The sequence below is a fragment of the Acromyrmex echinatior genome, chromosome 4 (assembly GCF_024713525.1).
Source record: "Acromyrmex echinatior isolate Ae372 chromosome 4, ASM2471352v2, whole genome shotgun sequence".
Taxonomy (NCBI): domain Eukaryota; kingdom Metazoa; phylum Arthropoda; class Insecta; order Hymenoptera; family Formicidae; genus Acromyrmex; species Acromyrmex echinatior.
The window spans coordinates 10877141-10898259 of NC_141855.1; the positions used below are offsets into that span (position 1 = coordinate 10877141).

The 21119-nt window shown below is 31.5% G+C and overlaps 1 protein-coding gene and 1 long non-coding RNA gene across 5 annotated transcripts in view; one reads left to right on the forward strand and one right to left on the reverse strand.

The window, feature by feature from the left end:
• The window catches only part of LOC105147137 (uncharacterized), a 173057-nt gene that overhangs the window by 100579 nt on the left and 51359 nt on the right, over positions 1-21119 (forward strand). The gene's annotated exons all lie outside the window — the stretch shown is intronic.
• Positions 935-19938, reverse strand: LOC147909969 (uncharacterized). Of its 2 annotated transcripts, none has more exons than XR_015544747.1 (2): positions 19832-19938; positions 935-3445 (listed from the first exon to the last, which is right to left on the reverse strand). It is a non-coding gene; the product is annotated as an uncharacterized LOC147909969 (long non-coding RNA). The 2 variants fall into 2 exon arrangements; XR_015544746.1 differs by lacking the exon at positions 935-3445 and adding an exon at positions 7566-7864 and having other exon boundaries at positions 19832-19932.

Sequence of the window (21119 nt, forward strand, 5' to 3'; positions counted from 1 at the left end):
TCCATTGTATTATGACAATATGTTTGGATATAAGCATATAGCTCGTGTTTAAACTTAACTTTCCATAGCTGAACAATTACTGATGTTACATTATTTAATTTATGTTAATTAAAAGGCAATAATTAATTTCAAGGAACCAAAATAACATAAGAAATATATACTAACAAGGAAAGATATATACTAACAAGGTCCCCACTCAGAAATATAAAAAAATTATGAAATCCTGATAATATAGAGGATACCCTGATATATAATAAATAATTTTTTTTGCTGCTCGAATTCACACTAAAGGGGCAAAATCAATCCCTGAAGATCCATTTTTGATTTTTATTTTATTATTCATTTGGAAAAAGAAACGTAACAAAATTTTTAAAAAATTATTTTTCAAAATAAGATTTACCGATTAAGGAACTTATTAATTATTTAATTACACGTCCAAATAGATCAAAATTATTGAAATATGAATAAAGAATGAACGTATCATAACGTGTAGCAAAAGTAGATAATAATAGCTTCCCACTTGAAGTGAACTCGTTCCGGATTTTCGTATTTCATACAGAATGTGTCACAATTATTGACAAAGCGCTCTTGTATATATATATATATATATATATATATATATATATATATATATATAGAACGGGCTAATGCCCAATTTCTTCACTTCTAGATAACAATATCCAGGAGATATCTTCCAGATTTACAATGAAATATCTCCTGGATAAAGTTATCCACAACTTATCTGGAAGGGAAGAAATTGGGCATAAACTGACAATGAGTCGAAAAGTCATCTATCAATTTCCGCAATAATAAACAGAATGTTTACTAAACATCGCCGAATATTGGTTTTCAATAATTTTTTACTCAAGTCAACTTTACAAAAAAATAGCAAGAGACAAAAATTATTTATTTTCTCCTCATGCTCTCAACAAGGTTTTTTCTGAATTTTTTAGCAACTTTTTAATACTGTAATTTCTTATTGGCAACTATTTTTACTTTAACATGAGAAAATGCGGTATTAAGAACTTCTGAAAAAATTCTGAATTCTATGAAAAGAAAATAAACAATTTTTGCACTAGCTATTTTTTTATACAATTTATATGTTTGTTTATAGTTAGCACCTCCTTCATTAAATCATGTTTAATATCATATTTAACATCAAATTATTAAATTGCTAGTCAATTTAATAGTATTACGGTTCTATCGATACAGTTAGCGTTTCAAGACCGAAAAATTAATTCAGTGCGCAGTTTGACAGAATTGGATACGTAATATTATATGTAAATTCGCATCAAATTATTTAAGCAAAGATCCAGCTTTAATTGTTATAGACTCTATTTTCTATTGGTTGTGTAGCTACATGAATGGTACAATAAGATTGTGTAAAGATAATTAAACTATTTAATATTTTTGACAAAAGGATTTATAAAAATATTGGAAAACGTAAAGTTCCTATTTGAAATAATAGAACATCTTTCTATACAAGTAATAATTATCTATACCAATTACGATTATCGATTCAATTTAACAAATGGTTAGACATATTCAATAATCTTATTTAAATGATATATGTAAATAAAATTGAGTCCAATAGCCTTATCGCTTCGAAGAGTTAAAATAATAAGAAAATAATATACAATATTTACGTGGTGCACTGATTTTCGTTTGCCGTCACTGAAGTTTATCCAGATCTTCTATCTAACTCGATAAATATATTTCACGTAACTCCTACTTTCTTTTACATGCTCCCTCAACACCTTGATCTATTCCAGTCTTTCATGCCTTGATATCGCCGTTGCCATTGCTTTTCGCCACTGCTACTTCTTCGGCATTACCTTCGTCGAAGGATAATATTTTATCGGTTCTTCTAACATGTTACTGTAGCAACCCTCTTAGCGATCATCGAGTTTCCAAAAGCTCGAACTCCTTTTCCATTCGCGAAACCTATATTCCAATCGACTTCATTTGACCATTATGCAGCGATTTGTTCCTATCGTCGGTGTTTGTCAAGAAAATTTCTACGAAGCATCAGAGATCGAGTGTTTTCGTAGTACGGGCGTGATCTTGAAAGAATCTAGTGCCGAAGCGTTTTATCAAATCTTGAATGCTCTAAAACCGACGAGTACATATTTACCAAGAGAACTGCTCGTCAAGAAAACTTTCATTTAATCCATTCGATTTCCCAACGATGCGACAACGCTCTATTCAATCTTTTTAACATACGCAGCGTTAGAATCATAGTACCATTAAATTTATTAGCGAAAAAGTAATATATGATAAATTCTTGCAGTATTCTATAAACTCAAAATAAACGTATATTTTGTCTAATATATACTGCCTTTAGATTGCTTTGATATAATCTTGCTTTGCAAAAAAAAGGTATTAATAAATATAAAAATTTATTCAAATTATTGTTCTCCAGAATAGGAGCGGTTTACCTGTCTATTTCTATCTATTGCACTTTATTTCTTATTAAATCAAAGCGCTTATATTCGTACAAACTAATGAATATATATATATTTTATTTACGCAGAGGAGCAACGTAATGTAAAAAAGAGAGAAAAGGTAAGTCGAGCGTGGCGAAACGGAAAGATTTTCGCTCGATGCATTAATTTGACATACGTTCTATAACTATTGCATTAAACTTTGAACAGTCATCGGTACCCGAATACGCGCACGGTCGAATGCTAAATTATTCACGAGTTATAAATTTTATTATTGATAAATTTCATATTAATATGTATATTAGGGAGAGGGTGGATATGGAGCGCATAAATTATTTGTATACGTTACGCGCGTTATGTGACCATTAATGTCCGTTGCAATTGGCCGCATAAAATAAATGCATTATTCGCGATCAACATTGTATCAATACATACGCGTGATTTCCTTCGGTCGATTTTTCTCGATCTCATGCCATTACGCCGAAATCGGCAACGCGCGGCGTTCAGGAACGCGAGCTTTAAGTCACCGTACGCGCTTTTGGAGCTTACGATTCATCTTTCGAAGGAGCGTGGTGATAACAACGATGTGGATTTGTCGAAATCACGATCGGTCAGCGTTATGTCCGTTTATCAATTTTCCTGTCCGAGCGATTTGTCTGACCCTCTCTGACCAAAAGCTTTTCTTACGCAGCCTCCATGCGGACAATGAAACGGACATATACAAGTATTTGTGGTCCACAATGTCTTCTAGTCTTTTATTTGTCATTATTTTGTATAGATCAAATCAAGTTAAACTGAAGTTCATGTCGTCACAAGGAACATTTTGCTGGTGCCACTAATGACAAATTTTCCGCTTTCTCATACGTAGATGTAATTGAATTTTATATAATGATCATTGTTACTCGATTAGTGTTACATTCCGTATTATTGATTCGTATTTTGTGTAGTAACATAAGTTAGATGTCGGCTGGAAGTCCAGGAGATGCCTCTTTCCAGATTTCCTGTAAAATATAATAAATTACTGTTTCTTATATTTTTTATTGAATTTTTTTCTTTCCGATAATTAATATAAATTCTTAATCCTTTTCGATTCTTAGTCGAAACATGATAAATTTTTTCTTGCAATCCTCGATCGGACATCATAAATTTATTTTTGCTTTGGATGTTGGAAATATAATATGTATTGACATGTTTCCTAATATGATCTCTTTGCTGTTTATTTAAGTTTCTTAGTAATTTATGTCATATGATTTATTTATTTTCCAACTGTACGTTTCATGTCCTTTGAGCCTCATTTAACGCAGAACTAATAGGAATATAAATAATGTAGGAAAGAAAACTATCTTTCTGAAGTATATACTCGATTGGATAAGTTGAAACTTCTGGGAATCATTTCTCACTTGTTATGACTTCCGCAAGCCTTCATTGCGAGGCTGCGTTCTATAGTTAATGCTACAGAATAGAGAGTTATCTGTTAGGATGTCATCTCTCTCGATTATATTTAAATCAATCGCAGATGTCATTGAACAGAGAATCTCTTCAAGAAGTCGTACGATAAGTTATTAGAAGTCGTACCAGCGATCGCTTGCGCGTTTGATCGACTGATTACCGGTATTTTGATCACGGTATTTTGAATCCCAGAGCTAATATCAAAATTTATAACTTAATTTCTGACGCTGAATCTGAAAGACCTATTTAATTTATATTAAGTAAGAGACACTAATTAATTTCGAAGAACCAAAATAACATAATTCGTATTTTTTAAAATGAGAATATTATATTATATACATTTTAAAATGAGAATATTATATTATATTATAAATTTTGATAAGAATAATCTAAAGGACCCCGTACTTACCTTATGAAAATTGGTTTTCTGATCAAATTAGCTAAATTTTGAATATGTAATTTTCATCCTTTTGAACAAATATCTCCACGGGAGATAATTGTAATTAACAATTAACACTAACCTCCTTCACATCTTATAAGTTAGCGGAACAAATAAGTTAGCAGAATCAAGTTTAATTAACATTTTCATTTGTTGCTCATTTGTAACTAAAACGTTGCTTAAGAAAAAAATTTATTGAACCTCATTGTTATTGATACTTTTCAATAACAACGATAAACCTTAATGTGCTAGCGAAATAAAAGTAAAGTATCAGTAAAAAATTTGTTACTTAAAATTGGTACTGAGATGTCTAAATTTGTTGCTCTCGAAATATGCAAGTTACGAACGAACGTTTGTTGCTTGCAAAATAAGTATTATTTAATACTTTAGTATTCTAAACTAAAATAAGTATATAAAATAAGTATTATGATGTTTTTTTTAATATTTTTTATTTTATAAAATACCTATTAAGGAAATGTTTTATACATATTTTCCAAACGATAACAAAATTATGAAAAAATTACGGATTATTCTAAATCACGTTTAAAAATAATATGACAAATTTGGTGACGGTTTACAATGTGGATAAATAAATTATTTTAATAAATAGTAATATTTTTTTAATCTGTGCTTGCATAAAAATAGATGGAAATATATTACAAAAAAAATAAATCATAAAAATCCCAACTTTTTAATATAAATATGTTATGTATTCAAGATTATTTACGTAAAGTTAATATATTGCGATGCATGCAGTAGTTATCCAATAAACAAACAAAATATTTATTTGTTCTATATATTTTTGTAACTAATCAGTGAATCGCAATAAAATTTTGCATAAATTATTTTGAATATTTAAAATACTTTTAAAAGAAAAATCTAAATTTTTTTACCATTTTTTAAATTTTAATTTGTAACAATAAAAATAACAAATGAAATAAATAAATTACAAAAATGTATTATTAAACAAAAATATAATCTACTATCTAATTCACACAACTGTTATGTGTATATATTATAGTTTATTTGAAGTGTGAATATTAAACATACTTCCAAATTTAATTTTCTATACAGGAACTGTATGTTTAATACAGCTTTAATATTTATATTCAATTGGATATTATTTTGTTAGTATTAAAAAAATCTCGAACGTTACGAATCGAACTTGTTACTATCTATATATATAATACGTATTCTGTTGGTGAAGTTTTTATATTTTTGTGTCCTATATGCAATAAATGTTTGTTTTGTAAAATTGCATTTTTTTTCCTTTGAAAAATTTCGAGAAAAATCTCAGAAAATATGACGTAATTTTAAATACTCTAAGGTAATCTTGGATAATATGAGATAGTATTCGATAATCTGAAATAATTTGAGGTAATATTAGGTAATCTTAAGTAATCCGAGCGAGGTAATTTAAAGGTAATTCATATCAAGGGTAATTTTTATACACTATAATCGCTAGTGACCAATCCGTCGTATCAATAACAAACGAAAATCTAATGTTTTAAGAATGAACTTTCTAAGACGTGTAGCGTCTAAAAAGAACTAATCATAAGAAGAGGTTGGTTTCATGGAGACCTTTGTTTAGAATAACGAAAATTACAATTCAAAATTTAGCCAATTCAACTAGAAAGCCCATTTCCATAAGATTGCTATGCAAGGTTCTTTGGAAACATAAAAAAAATTTAATTGCTTCACATTTTTAACAAGGGATTTATAATTAAGTAGGTTCAATAAACCCATCGTCAGTTCCAAAAAATAATTCTCCATTTGCAATCGTATTTTCACTCCCTCCGTCTGCAATCTGGGTTTTTTTGTCCAAGTTTTTTTACTTTTCCAGGCTTTTAACAAATGTGAAAAAATTCAGCGTTTTCAACATCTCTCTTTGCCAAATAGATATACAAGAAATTTTAGGAAGCGAACAACCTCCTCTTTATTTCGGAAAAATTTGAGAGTGAAATTTCGTTTGAAAATAGACTCAGACTGCACATGAAAGATTAATCTACAACGGCTCTGCGAATAGAAAGATTTAACGGCCGTTATTCTAGGATCATATCAAGACTCTCCGGTGCCTCTGCGATGTGCCAAGATGCTCATATACCGCACGGTGCCGATCATGCGATTCCGCGTCACGTGCGTCACGTGCGTCACGTGCAGCACGCGCGAAAGATTATCCTCATCTCTTCTCTTCTCCTCTCCTCCTTCCCTCTGTTTTTTTCTCATGTAAGAAAAGAGCAGACGAAACTCCTTTCCGCCTCGTGTAATCAGGGCTTTACGCGCCGTTTATTCATCCTTATGTTCCACGCGTGTATACGTACGAGCGCGAGCGTCCCCACGATCGCCATTCATACACAGCGAAAGAGGTATAAATACTACGCGTGCGTTTCTCCGCGCACGCGTATGCACTCGCACTCGCACATGACGCGCACACGAACGGGACATCTAACGACCCCGTAAATTCCCGCCCTCCTTCGCTCTCATCCTCCCCCCGCTGCCCGTCATAGCTTTGTTGCCACTCGAGGGGCTTTTATTTATTTACGGAATACATCCCGAGATTCAATTTGGTACATGTGCATGCTCGCTCTGCTAGTTGCCTGTTTGTTTGTCCATTTTATTCGTCATTCTCTCTCTCTCTCTCTCTCTCTCTCTCTCTGCAATTTTTTTTATTTTCCTTTTCTCTTCCTTTCTTTTATTAATAGTATTCGCAACAATGATCATGAAATATCTTTTTGAATCAGCGGAATGCCTTGCTTTATTTTTCATTTGCTACGATCGTAAAATAAAGAAGTCGCGTGGAGAAAATCCAATAGGGTACAACGATAAATTGTGACAGAACATAAATTGCATACAAAATACAAAAATTATTTTATAGGACGAAAGATTGTATATAAATTTTCTCATGTTTGAGATGCGAAATTCGTGATAAACTACACATTTTTCTTCATTCACGTGAAACATCTTTATTTAAAACATCTTTTTTTAACATTAGATATGAATTATTATAAATCATAATTCGAATATTTATAATATTATTAATAATTTGTCTCAATTCTTAAGAAATACGATTTCTCTCTCTCTCTCTCTCTCTTTCTCTCCTTGTCTTCTTATACCTATTTAATTATCCTACTTTATCTTTCGTATTATATATGTATATTTTATAAATTTGAAACGCAACGCTTTGTTGTCATAAACTAACCACTAACTAATAATAAGTAATGAAAAAAACATCCTTGAAAGATCGAGTATTTATTTTGAGGATAATCTTCGAACTCGATTGAATGTCACATTCTCGTACAAGCTTTTCACATCGAGATAGATCTCTCCGTTTTCTTACTACGGTCTCATCCCCCTTCTGATCCTCACTTTCTCATCCTCGTAACTCCAACGACAGCTTCTCTTTTTGCGGTTCCATGCTTGTACGACTTCGTCGAATTTCCCACCGTCGTTTCGTGCTTAGTCTCTCCTTTAATACATTTCTCTCTTTTTTTTTTCTCTTTGTACGATGAGAATCTTTTTCCACTTCGAGAATCTGAAATTTTGACACGGACAGAATATAGAAAGATCGTTACAAGTCCGATACGCATTGTTTACACATATACACATCGCACGTTTGGACATTAATCGTCTCGCGAAATGTCTCGTTCTCAACGTTTGAATAGAAATCGTATTGTGATTATCTTGACTGACTTAATCGTGATTAATTTCTTTGATAGGTACGTATGTTTCGTTTGGCTAATATGTGAGTAATATCGTATACTCTATCGATTTCTCTCCTTTGTTTCATTCGCGATGCAGTGCGTGTATTAATGCGCGATGGATAGAAAGAGAAACGATAAAGGATACGCGCGGCCTTCGGGAAATGTGGAAAATAGGATAGAGCAATTTGCGAGTGAAATGTAATTTCAGAATGATTTCTCCAGGGCGGTGCGCAAAACAAAATTATAGACGAGTCACGGCGACACGTATATATGTATTTTCTGTTGCGTTTCCCTTATCGTGCTTTTACGTCGGATCTTTTTTATTAAGTCTGTTTTATGTAAACGTCCGGTTACCCCGAGCACTCGCGACAGGTGCGGATAATTGTGTAACGTTGCAGTCAATGGGCGTTTCCACGGAGAATACCCCTTTCTCGCGTAAGGCTTATTTTTGTAACATTAGATGAGGAAGAATGCGGCTGTAGGATAAAACAAGTTGTATACCGCACGCTTTGATGCACCTAAGTGTATTTTATGCTCTCTTCGAGATCGTACGATATTATTTTCATTATTTTCGTTAATCTAAATTCATTTTCCATTTTTTAGACATCTGAAACCCTGCAATAGAGATATTATTAGGTGTTGGAATTAATTCGTAGCGTTTTACAAGTGATGGGAAGTACTTTCATTAATGTATTTTTTAATGCTCATGTGAAATAAATAATATTCTTTCATTAAAAACGCTACGAATTAATTCCAACACCTAATATCTACAATGAATGCAGAAAGTATTTGTACTGGGGAGATGTTTATAAGAAAAAAATCTTATTTGTAGAAGATAAACATTAATTTTACAATTTATTAACAATGGATACATTCTCTAATATAAAATAGGAAGGCTTCACGAAAGTAATCGTGCTTTTAGGAGCTAAAATCTCGACTATACGGATAGAGTTTTTGTTAATAAATTGCTAATTAATATTATTTTTTCTAAACTTAGTTTTCTTTTTTTTTTTTTTTTTGGAAGGTATTTTCCCTGTGTTCGAATACTTTGTGTACTCACTATATGTATATTTACTTGAGCTTTCTTTAGTATCGAAGTTGACCAGAACTTAATGAGCTGCATTCGGTAATCGAAAATTTATAAGTTTACGTTGCCGATGTTATTATTGAACAACGTAACTTAACTAACAAGCTTTTCATATAGTTTTATATTATATCTCGTTTAGAGAGAGTTCCAGATTATCTCTACTAACAATAAGGCGACGGATTAAAGACAACGCGCCGGGCTCCATGAAGTTTTCCTACTATTCAAGATTATTTTCCACCTGGTATTACGGCACGGTATCTAACGATGCAAACGCAAACTCGCAACGTAATTAAAGTTCGTTTCGCGTCGGCCGAATGTCCTTTTATATGCAAAGCAAGTCAATTAGAATATCAAACGTGACCTCAAACGGGGACACACGACGCTTGTAGTAGAATAGCACGGACACCCTCGCCTCCTCCTCCTTCTCCTCCTCCCCTCCCCCTCTTTATGACCCACCGTAATCATAGCTCTGTTTAAAGCGATTTTTTAAATTTATTCGCGTTGATAGACAAAATGAACGGCGTTGACGGCTGATGCATAAACTGCAGGTGTCGGCCGATAATTGACTTTGTTGCATTTCGATACACTCGGTTTTCATTATGCAAACAGAATAGAATTATGAATAAGAAAAATGTAAATTTATGGGATATTGATTAAGGAATTTCTCATCGCTATCGACAATTTTAGTATTCATCGTTGTTTTGAATTGCTTATGATATTGGCCGTATGACTACATCACGTTATCAATTTCAGCGCTTCAACGTAAATGAGAGATTAATAATTGTTTTCTCTCTTGATATCAGTTTGATTACAGAGGAGAGACTAATTTATCAGCCAAATAATTATTTTGTATTCATAACATTAATCGACGTAACATCGTGATAAAGAACAATATTTAATTAAATTATTGACAAGACAATTACAATCGGTGGATTAATTAAAGAGATGACAAATGACGGCGAGATTATTTGATTATTTCCGAAAAATCGAAGAATTTTGTCCCATTTCAAATGAATTTTTTAACATGGTCGATCTATAGCGCGGTCAATAAAAGCACGATCATATTTAGAACATACCTATATTGAAAGTGCTGATTGGCGCTATTTTTAACGTATATCTGTTCTCGTCTGTTTGTTTTATTGTGTTGCGCATGCATCGATCGATTATAGTCTACAAGTTTTGATAAGTTTTAAATTTTAATATTATAAATATATATATCGCGTAAAGACAAATGTACATTAATTGTAAATTCCTAATTTCCTAATATCAAATTATATAACCTATCTCATTTGAGTTATTTTTAATAATTTATATAGAAACGCCACTGTTTCTACTCAATATGTCATTAATTTAACTCGTTAATAACACAATGGAATTAACTTGTTAATAAACAATTTAACTCAAGAAATGTATTAAATTTGACCTAGATTTAGTATATTAGAGGAAGGGAGGAAATTATATGGAATACCATTGTGTTTTATTGAAATAACTCAGTACAGTTATTTCAATAAAATATTCATGTGAGATAACTACTTTTGATATAAGTTTGTTAGCCAGAATGATATCAATTATGCTATAGCTGGTAGAAGTTCTTCGGGTATGTAGAACGAACATAATTTACAAAAAAAAAAAAAAATAAAAAGGAAAAAATTACAGAATAGGTTATGGAATAGGAAGGAGGAATATTATCAACTAATATACATATAATCATTGAGAAAAAGTTTGATAATAGCTATCAAATGTATTTTGTTTAGCGTATTGATGCAATATATTTAGTAAGTATTATCAAATACAATAATAGTAATCAACCGTTTGATATTTAATAATTATTAAATATTTAGAAAAGTAAAGTTAGCGTTTGATCCAATTAAATGATTTGATAGTTAAAATCAAATTAGCTGATAATATTAATCGAATATTTTATAATTATTGCCATACATTGTACAAAGAGAATTTTAAAATTGATTTGATAACAGTTATCAGATTATTCAATGCAAATGAGAGCTTAAAAATATTCTATATATCCGTTGGGATATTCTTATAATCTATAGGACTGCAACCGTTAGAGAGTGTCATTTCTCGCATATCAAGCTCTATGTATATATATGTAACCAAGTCCATATGACTGAAGCTCAGACAAGTTATTTATATAACTACCAACACTATGTTTTTTTTCTCTGAGTATTATCAAATTGTTAATAATTTTCAATGAAATGATTTGGTAATTGTTATCAAATCATACAGTAATTATATGACCAAATGATTTGATATGCTTTAAATCAAATAATTAAAACAAATTATTTGATAAACAATAAATGTCAATACGTGGTCGAAATTTAAAAACGAAAAGATGAAGGGCATACATCACGAAGCGATTGATTATATTTGATTACAAAACATTATATTCTAATTTCACATAATTAAATACGTAAACGTTTCGGCCTTACACACATATATATATATATATATATATATATATATCATATATTAGGCCATCTTCAGAATATAATAATTACAAAATATTTACGCAAAACAATTCGTCTACGTGTATAGTCTTATGACATGTCTACTTGTAACGTGAAACCACTCGTTATTTAACAATTGAATTTATTCTTAATTAGCAAGTAATTGATGTTAATCCGAACAGATTAAAATTATCGTATCCAAAGGCAATCGTCTTTTTATTACAAGAATCAGGTAGTCCAAATGTTCCTATTTAGTTGTTACATTGAACGCAAAATTTTTAGATTCTAGAGATTACAATATTCTTTGGTTAATTAAATGTCTTCAAATCGTGTTTCGAGTTATAAAATATAAAAATTTTTTTAGTACCTGTTACAGTCAACTGTATGGAATAATATCAAGAGTGGATGATTTGTTGTAATAAAGTACTCGTTACAATGTTTTGCCAATTTCTTATCATGATACACAGCTACATATACCTAACACGTAACAAAAGAGAGAGTAAAAAGGAATTGTGTGGGGGGAATTATGCTAAGCACAGGAAAGTATATTTCTAGTAATTTTTCCATATCACTCTGCAAGTTCAGACTCTCGATTTGTTTTTTAATAAATGCCATTTCCGACGTCATTCTTTTATGAAAATATGGTTCTATATCTAATACCTGAATGTTATTCCAATTTATTTTGTGACTCGATCTGATGCTGTGATAATACGGTCAGAGTACGGTCAGTACATATCAAAATTATTTAATATTTGATAAATTGATTTAACAAGGTAGAGATGTCCCAATGGCTGGACACATCTCAGTATCCGACTACATTGAAAAATAATATTTATTATTCATTTTAATAAATGAAGATAGTGGTTAGTGTAAAAAAAAACTTCCATATTTGATAATTAATTGGTAAAACAAAGTAAATAAAATAAAATATTGTATTAAAAAAATTTATTAAAAAAATTTACATCTATGATTTGATGGCAAAGTAATGGCAAATCGTTAACTAATTCATTTTTTAAAATAATATTTAATGACAAAAGACAACTAATTCAAATTGATTTTTATATTAATAATATCTTACACTGAGAGAAAACGAATACTCTTAGAATTGAATAATATATGTATATATGTATATATGTATAGTTGAGACATTATTTCACTACAAATTTATAGTCATTGATACGACTTTTTTCTCTGAATGTATTTTTTGTCAAAAATTATAAAACCAATTTCTTGCATACTCTGCAGAATTACATCCAGACATTGGTTCATAATCTAATTTCGCCTATCCGGCCATTGGTACGTTGACGCACTCTATTATTTAAATATTTCATTTAATAATTAATGAAAAGTGAGTTCAAATAGTTTTTCCTTGCTTAAGAGAGTTTTAAGTTTTCAAATGAATATAAATATTTATATTATAAACTTTCTGATATTATAAATTATGTTATTTGTGACAACTTACGCTTAAATATTCGGCTACTGAGACATTTATCTTAATATTTGCCATATTATTTATTACTAAGCATTTTAGTTACATTTGCCAATTTATTTGATTACATTTATCATACAATTTGATAATAACCGAGGTAATAGCCATCTAACTTTATCAGATGCACTAATTTTTATTTTTGATAAAATTGGGCAGATTCATATCGGTATGCACTAAGACGAGATAAGATGATATTTTTTTAAATATTGCCTCGTTTCGTAAAAATATTGGAAAATTAATTCTCATCTCGATTTCGATATTCTCGAAAATATTGACTCTTTTACAAAATTTTACATTTAAAAAAATCTCTGATTTAGCTGCATTTAGCGGAACACAATAGTTTTGCAATCGTTTTATGATTATCTGCTGAAATAGAATCATACCTCTAGAGAGAGATTTAAAAGTATAATCTAATCAGTGCGAAGAAAACTTCCAACAGTTGCAAAATAAACGTTCTGCTGAACGCAATTAATTGGAAAAAGGCAGCGTACAGTGGCGTTGACGACGCGCTTAAACACAAGGCGGTCGATTCTTATATTCAAGATTCTTATATTAAGTATAATCTTAAAATGTCACAAATCAACCAGAGAATTGTATTAGCATCTTAAGATATTACTGAAGACGATCTTGAAATAAGAACAGACTATGAATACCGTCATAATATAAATAGACCAAGTATTGCCATATGCTAGACGCAAGGATATCGATGACTAATATGTATAAAAGGGAGGGACGAACACAAGTGTTCGTTCTCTTTCTAATGGAAGAAAGTGGAGGCATAAACCTATAGACATAGAATTAAACTATTTAGTAATAGTTATTAAAAATTTTTTATAACTATTTATATTAACAAAACATTAAATTGAAATTATTTCATCAAATTAAATAACTATCATCTAGACTATGATGTGTGTGTGTGTGTGTGTGTATGTGTATAAGAATACAAGATAATTTATTATGCATAATGCGATCGAATGTATTAAGGCAAATTTCTTATTGATGATACATTTCTAATAGCGGCTCTATATTGACTTCTTAACATTTTGGGTTAATTTTTTTAGTCCACTGCGTATCTCAGGAGTGAAACACCCTGTATTTTTATATCATTATCTAAGGTAGCACATATGCACACATTTTGTAACCAAATTCAATTATATCATTCAAAAGCTACATATATTATAAGGTCTCCAAGCTACACTGAAATTACAAAATTATTACCAACATGCTTCTCAAAATTACGTAGAAAGTACAAACCTGTAAAACTATATACTATCTGCAAAAAGTGAAATGCAGCTTTTATGACAATAGGTACATGTGCAGTAAACACTAACGACCAGTGGCCACATTATAAGTAGACTATGCAGAAGTAATTTTCAAAATGCAGCGGAAAGTATACAAGATATTCCATAACCTCCCATTTATTCCATATCGCTTCCTTTTCTCTGTTTACAAAACATATATTAATATGAACATTGTTTACTTTGAAACTATGTATTTTAACTATAGAAATGGATTGATTAGATGTGATTATTTTTTTAACTACAATATATTGTGCATATTAAAATAATACATTTTTAAATACATGAAAGTTAAAAATAAAAATGAAGGAATAAAAAGTGAAGGTTATTTAAATGAAGGAATTGATTTTGGATCTTTTAATATATTTAAGTATACGCAATTATTATTTAGCGCATAAATATATTTGAAATAGATAAAGACAGATAGATGTTGGAGAAACTTTTACTACGTTATTCAGATTAGAATATACTGAAAAAAAAAAATTAAATTTTAATAAATATTTGTTCAAATAGTTCCAAGTAAATATTTACTCAGTGTATATTTATTTGGTACAAGAATTATTAATTTGATTTACCTTTTTTTTATTGAATAAATATTTACTGTAAAGTAGATATTACTATGAACTATTCAAAGAAATGTATATTTATTAGATTTAATAACTTTTTTTTCAGTCTATATGGCACTTCCATATATAACTTATATAAGATAACTTTATCCAATATTCTATCTATGTATAAAGCGTAGCAATTTTTGCTGAATTCAATATTGAAAACTGATGATTAAATTCGAAATAAAAAAAAAATTTCTGAACATTAATTGAAAGTATGAGATTTTCATTTTCAATATTTGTTTGGGTACAGTCAAGATTTAACTATTTTCCCTGAAACTATTTACAAAACAAGTAGGTCATATTATACGCCATTATCTTATGTTCTAAGTGCTTAGCAATCTACTTCGCAGTGTCATATTTAAAGGCACATGCCTTTAAATATGGAAAAGTCGGTGATGCCTTGTGTATCGTTCCAAAATGCGTTATGTCATATGACGTGGTATACCGTTCGTAAAAAAAAAAGAACTAAAAAACACGAGTCGACGGAAAATGACGGTGATAGGTCTCTATCAGATCACGGATAAAGTTAGTTAAACGCAGAGAATGAAATGTTGGGGTAGCGCGCGGTTTTACGCGTCGTCGCTTAAGCCGAGCACGTGCCGGTTCCTCGTTGCAATTTGCATACTTTTATCTGGCGCGAAGTTTACGACACGCACGTACGCGTGAGTCGACGGCAAAACTCGTTGCTTTTCTCACGCCTGCTCGTACAACGAAACTGATTCTAAATCGCGTGATCCGAGGAATCTCGGACATAAACCTATATATATAAGTATATCTACATATATCTTGATGCGATATAATGTCTACAAATATCATTCTTTCGCGTGACAGCAAACAGTCGGCACTTCCCGACTGTTAGAATCAATCCATTAACCTGACTTAGAGATAATTTTCATTTCCGCTAATTATTTCGCTTGGCAGATTTAAATGAAAAATCTACGACTTTATATCCGCGACACGTGCCGCGGGGAGAGGTTGGTACTCTTCGTAATTAAACTTGTCAAACGCTAACTCGATCTCGGAGCGAGTTTCCAGTTTGTTCGCGCGGAATAAATAACGACGCGCACAGAGACGGCGCACTGATTTATACGATTTGATATATGTACATATACGAGCGTTGTACATTATATGTGTACATACCTATTAATGTTATTTTCATATCTATATTATTGTGTACAATCGAAAAGCAAAATTTCCTCGTTTGTTGTGTCGACAGCGCTCGACGCTTCTAACGTTGTTTCTACCGTCACCCATCAAAGCCGCGACGCCGACTGTGCGAGCTCTCCGTTCGCATTAATTATTGCTATTGTGACTAATAACCTTTCGTTAATCTCGCGTTAATTAGCGGCCGCACAGTCCCCAATCTATCTCTGGCTCGTTCGAGTCAAACGTGATTTCGTGCGGCATAAATGTCGTTGACAATGCGCGTAGAGTGCGTAATTTTGCGTAATTACACGTTATCGTCGGGTCACGAAATCGAGACAATTCGCGCGGAAGGGTTCATAAATGTTCATTCGCCATATATTTGAGAACCTCTGTCCGCGATCGATCGGCAAATGTAAAAGAAAAAACAAGGTATAATAGATATCGCCGTGGGCAAAACAGCTTTGTAAAGATTTAATATCGAAACACTAACGATGAGTAAGAAATTATTCGCTGATGGTTATCAATAATAATTATTGCATTCAAAAATGTATTTCAGAAAAACGATTATCGTGATAATGAGTAAAATTCAGGTACTTGGAATAAATGAGAGTTTCACCAACACTTAATTACAAATCAAAATTTTGCGTTTGATAATGAAGAAATTTAATGGATTAATCGCGATTTCGATTCAATTAAACAATAAAAATATAAGTAAAAATATAAGTAAATAAGTTGCCCGTATTGCGTATATAATGGAGAATAAGAGTGTAAGTAAACAAATTTGTGAATTAAGCGATGTGCTTTTAAAAACGTGGAGTAAACGAAAGCAAGTATTGGCAGAATATCAATATCGAGAAAAACAGTCATCTTGTTTGAGAAACAAAAAGATTATTGATTCTTATATACACTCAATTCAGGTCTTGGGCACTGTGTGTGCGAAGACAGTCAGACAAGTTTTAAGAGAAGGTGATGTGCTTCGAGAAGTGGAAAGAAGTTGCAGTAAAATAAATTATGCAAAATACTTTCCTTCCTCGGAATATGAAATCGTGGCAGCGAGTTCGCTTTACACGAGGCGGAAGCTGAATTTACTTTCCCACTGCAAATTATATAGTTCGCGTAAAAAGATTACTTCATTCTGTTTAATGAATATTTTACTAAACCAAGTAAATTGCAGCGAAGCTACGACAAACACGCATTAGCGCTATTGTTTTATTTTGCGTTATTTATTATTAAATTTAATTAAGTAACGTTAAATCCAAAATGTTCAAGCGAAATTTATTTCTCGGAAATATTTAAGCGAAACTTTTATTTAAACGATAAAATTATCAATATATATAGATAATTATCTTCGATCTCTTTTTCTATTAATAACGTATCATTTATCATCTAATAATATCTATACTGATAGAAAAGTGTTTGGTATTTGTGGTATAATTGAATGGTAAAATAATTATGATTAGAAACTCCATTTTTATAATTAATATTTATATTCTATCACAAAATATACTAGTTGAAATTGAAAATGAATAAACTGTAGTAATAACTAACATAAGTTAAATTATAGTAATAACTATTTTTTTTCTTGTCAGTATAATATTGATAAACGATCTTATAGTTTATTCGTTATCAGAAATCTATCTCTAAACAAGATTTTATCAATTTATTGTACATAAATGTCGGAAATATGTTAGCAATGTATTCGCACTACACACGATATTTGTTTTTTTTTTCATGCAAATACAGGTTTTACGTATACATGTAAAAGATATACGTGTAAGTTCTTTCAATCGAATTTTTAGAATATTTACAAGTCTTCCGTGATTACCTGCCTTCCCACATAAATTTTCTGTCGACTTCAGGAACGGAAGCATCAATAAGTCGTGACTCAACGAAGGAATCATCGTGTAAAATTCTTTCCAACGTCATGCAGGGGTGTGACAACAACAGATAAGATATCATTAATTTTTTAACAAAAGGGAGCGAAGCAGGTGACAAATCGGTTTTGATGTATTAGAACAGATATCAACAAAACGATTAACATAATAAAGCAGAATCTCGATTATTTCTTTCTTATATTTCCGTAAGCATTTTTGAATGAATATCTGACATTTAAAGATAAAATCACGAGGTAAAAAAACAAATTTATAAATCGTTGTTGTAAAAGTTTTTATTGTAGTATTTATGTTGAAAATTTATCGGATTTATTTTGCATGAATTTTCATATAAAATCATGGATTAACGTGGAAGATTGCGGATTATAAGCTTAAGGCTTAAGCTCGTTTTTTCTCTTTCTCTCCCTCTTTCTCTTTCGTTTATAGTCTTCTTCAGTTGAATCAAAAATACCACGGATCATCCTATGGATATAGATATCTGGCCGTTGTGATTTCTTTACTCGTTGATGTGACCCTGGCGCGCAACGTAAGATATATATTTTTTTAAATCGAAAAACAGAAAATCGTCTTGTCTCTTCCCCTGATTGCGGTGGAATGAGTGTAATTTTGAAAATAATGAAGCTGGAATAGGGAGATGGCAAGGGGTAATTCTCAGAATGAAACGAAGCGCGCCGTGTGGGTGGAGAAAATTAATGATTAATAATGCCAACGTCGGTCGGCAAATTGGTTCTCACAAAGGAAGTAACGATATTCCTTATTAGAGATATTCCGTATTCATTTCTATTTTATTATTTTTATTTGGTTACTTTTAAAAATCTATCGCGTGTCATTCACGAGTAAAGGAACAGCTTATTTATAAAGCGCACTCGATAATGCAAACTTGGCAATTAATAAAACTTAGAAATGTACGATTACCAACCAAAGTTTGTATTTTCAAATGAAAATTAACTCTCTCTCTCTCTCTCTCTCTCTCCCTCCCCCCCTCCTCCCTCTCTTTTCCTTGCTTTAACATCAATGTTTGTATTTTACAGAGAAAACTTTCGTCGCTTTGGAAAATTTATGAACTTTTCCCGTGTCTCTGTTCGCTTGCGTAAGCTCCTCTATGTGAAATCATGAATTGGGCATTGGGAGACTTTACGATCACTTCGACGGAACTATTCGAGCGGAACAGCAGTTGTAGATTGAACTTTCGCTAAGTTCGACAATTATTTTTATACGTCAGACGCGTAGAAATCAATATGCCAGCGAGATGGTCGAGAGCGCGATAGCTGCTACGATCGATACATCCTTTCCTCGTATAATGCTTATTTTTTCCTTTCATTATTATCCTCATTTAGTTTCGAGTTCTCGGAAATCTCGAATATCGTTATGATGATCAGATAATATTGTAATGAGAGAATCTCGCTATTATAATAGTTCTTACAATTAATCTAATACAAGATATATACATATATGTTATATAATAAATATTCCTTTCAAGATATCTGTACACATTTGAATATTTATTATATAATGCTTTATTATATAATATAAGAGAAAATTTTTATATACCTGTTTTTGTATGTCATACCAAATCGAATAGTTTTTAAAGAAAATAAATTTTCACCAAATTATTTTTCTCAAAGACACTTTTTACTTTTGTACGAAAAAATTTGTTGTTTCTGTTTTTTCCTTTTACTATAACGCATATTGTTTCATCTACTTTATATGTACGTCAATTATAACATGAGTCGATCAATTATCATTTGCATTGTTTCTCGAAACGTTAATAAATAGATGTACATTGTTTGAGAATGAGGGGAATCCTCACCTTAGTTTCCCATGAGATTTTTCGCCGCAAAGAGACTAGATCCGACGGACCTCGCAAACGAGCTGGAAAATACTGCTACTCGCCGCTTGAAACTCGTTACTGCCGAAGCGGAGTGGGTGAGGTACAATACTGTCCTTGCAACGAGATACGTCGTTAAAACTGTTTAGTAGTCGCCGAGATAAATTATAAATTTCTCGTTACCCGCAAAGGTGTGTCGTAATATGATATTGCCCACCAAAATGTAACTCGGGACTACAGCTGAGCGGTTGATAAGTTTAACAAGGTATCACGAGGGAAAAGTACCTGTTATTCAGCAAAAATGTTAATGCAATTTACAACAGAAAGCGCCGGCCACGTTATATGTACGTTATTATTATTCGCTGATCAGAAAGAGAGAGCCACCTTTGATTAATTAATGCGGCCGCAAGGATACGTGCATATTATACATTATAATTATAGTGGAGAATATAAATTGAGAGAAGTTAATCTTATTCCGCAATATAAGGCTAAAGGAATATCTTGCAATATTTCTCTTTCAAATTGCAAAATTGCTGCTCGTTCCAAACTGTGTGTTATGTATGAAGATATGCCTATAAAAATTATCATCTTCAATGCAAATTTATATTTGCTATTAATTCAAATCGTTCGATCTCGTTCAGTTGACTACTCGCGAATCTCGTCCATTTCTGCAGATAAGAACCTTAGAGCGATATCGAAATTCCATTCAGCTTCAAAGTGTTTCATTTGCATACGTAGTGAGCTTTGCTCGTTACCGCATTGCTGCGTTGGTGGCACCACACGATATACGCACACGCACACGCACACGCACACGCACGAACGTCTCGATTCTCGAATCCTCGAGATGGTGACCACTCCACGCGTATTCATGCACACACGCAACGCGACTGATCTCTGCACGCACACACTGCCTTCACCTTATTTATCACAGTAATTCTCAATAAACCACACTCGCTTCCCTTGTCTCTCATTTACTCATGAAGCAATACACGTCGTTCAATCGTACGCGCGTTTTGCTCTTTTTCTATTTTTGTTTTCTTCATTTCTTTCTCTAAAACATTTACTTTTTACATTCTAAGAATTTAACGTCCAACGTTTCTCGATTATACTCGAAGAATTGCATTGCGTAATTTTATTAACCAATTTATTTATTTATTTATTTTTTTCGAATTTATTATTACATCGTTTTTATATTACGTTTTATGTTTTTATATATACAGTGATTGGGGATTATTATTTTCTTGGCTGTCATGACTACAATTTATTTATT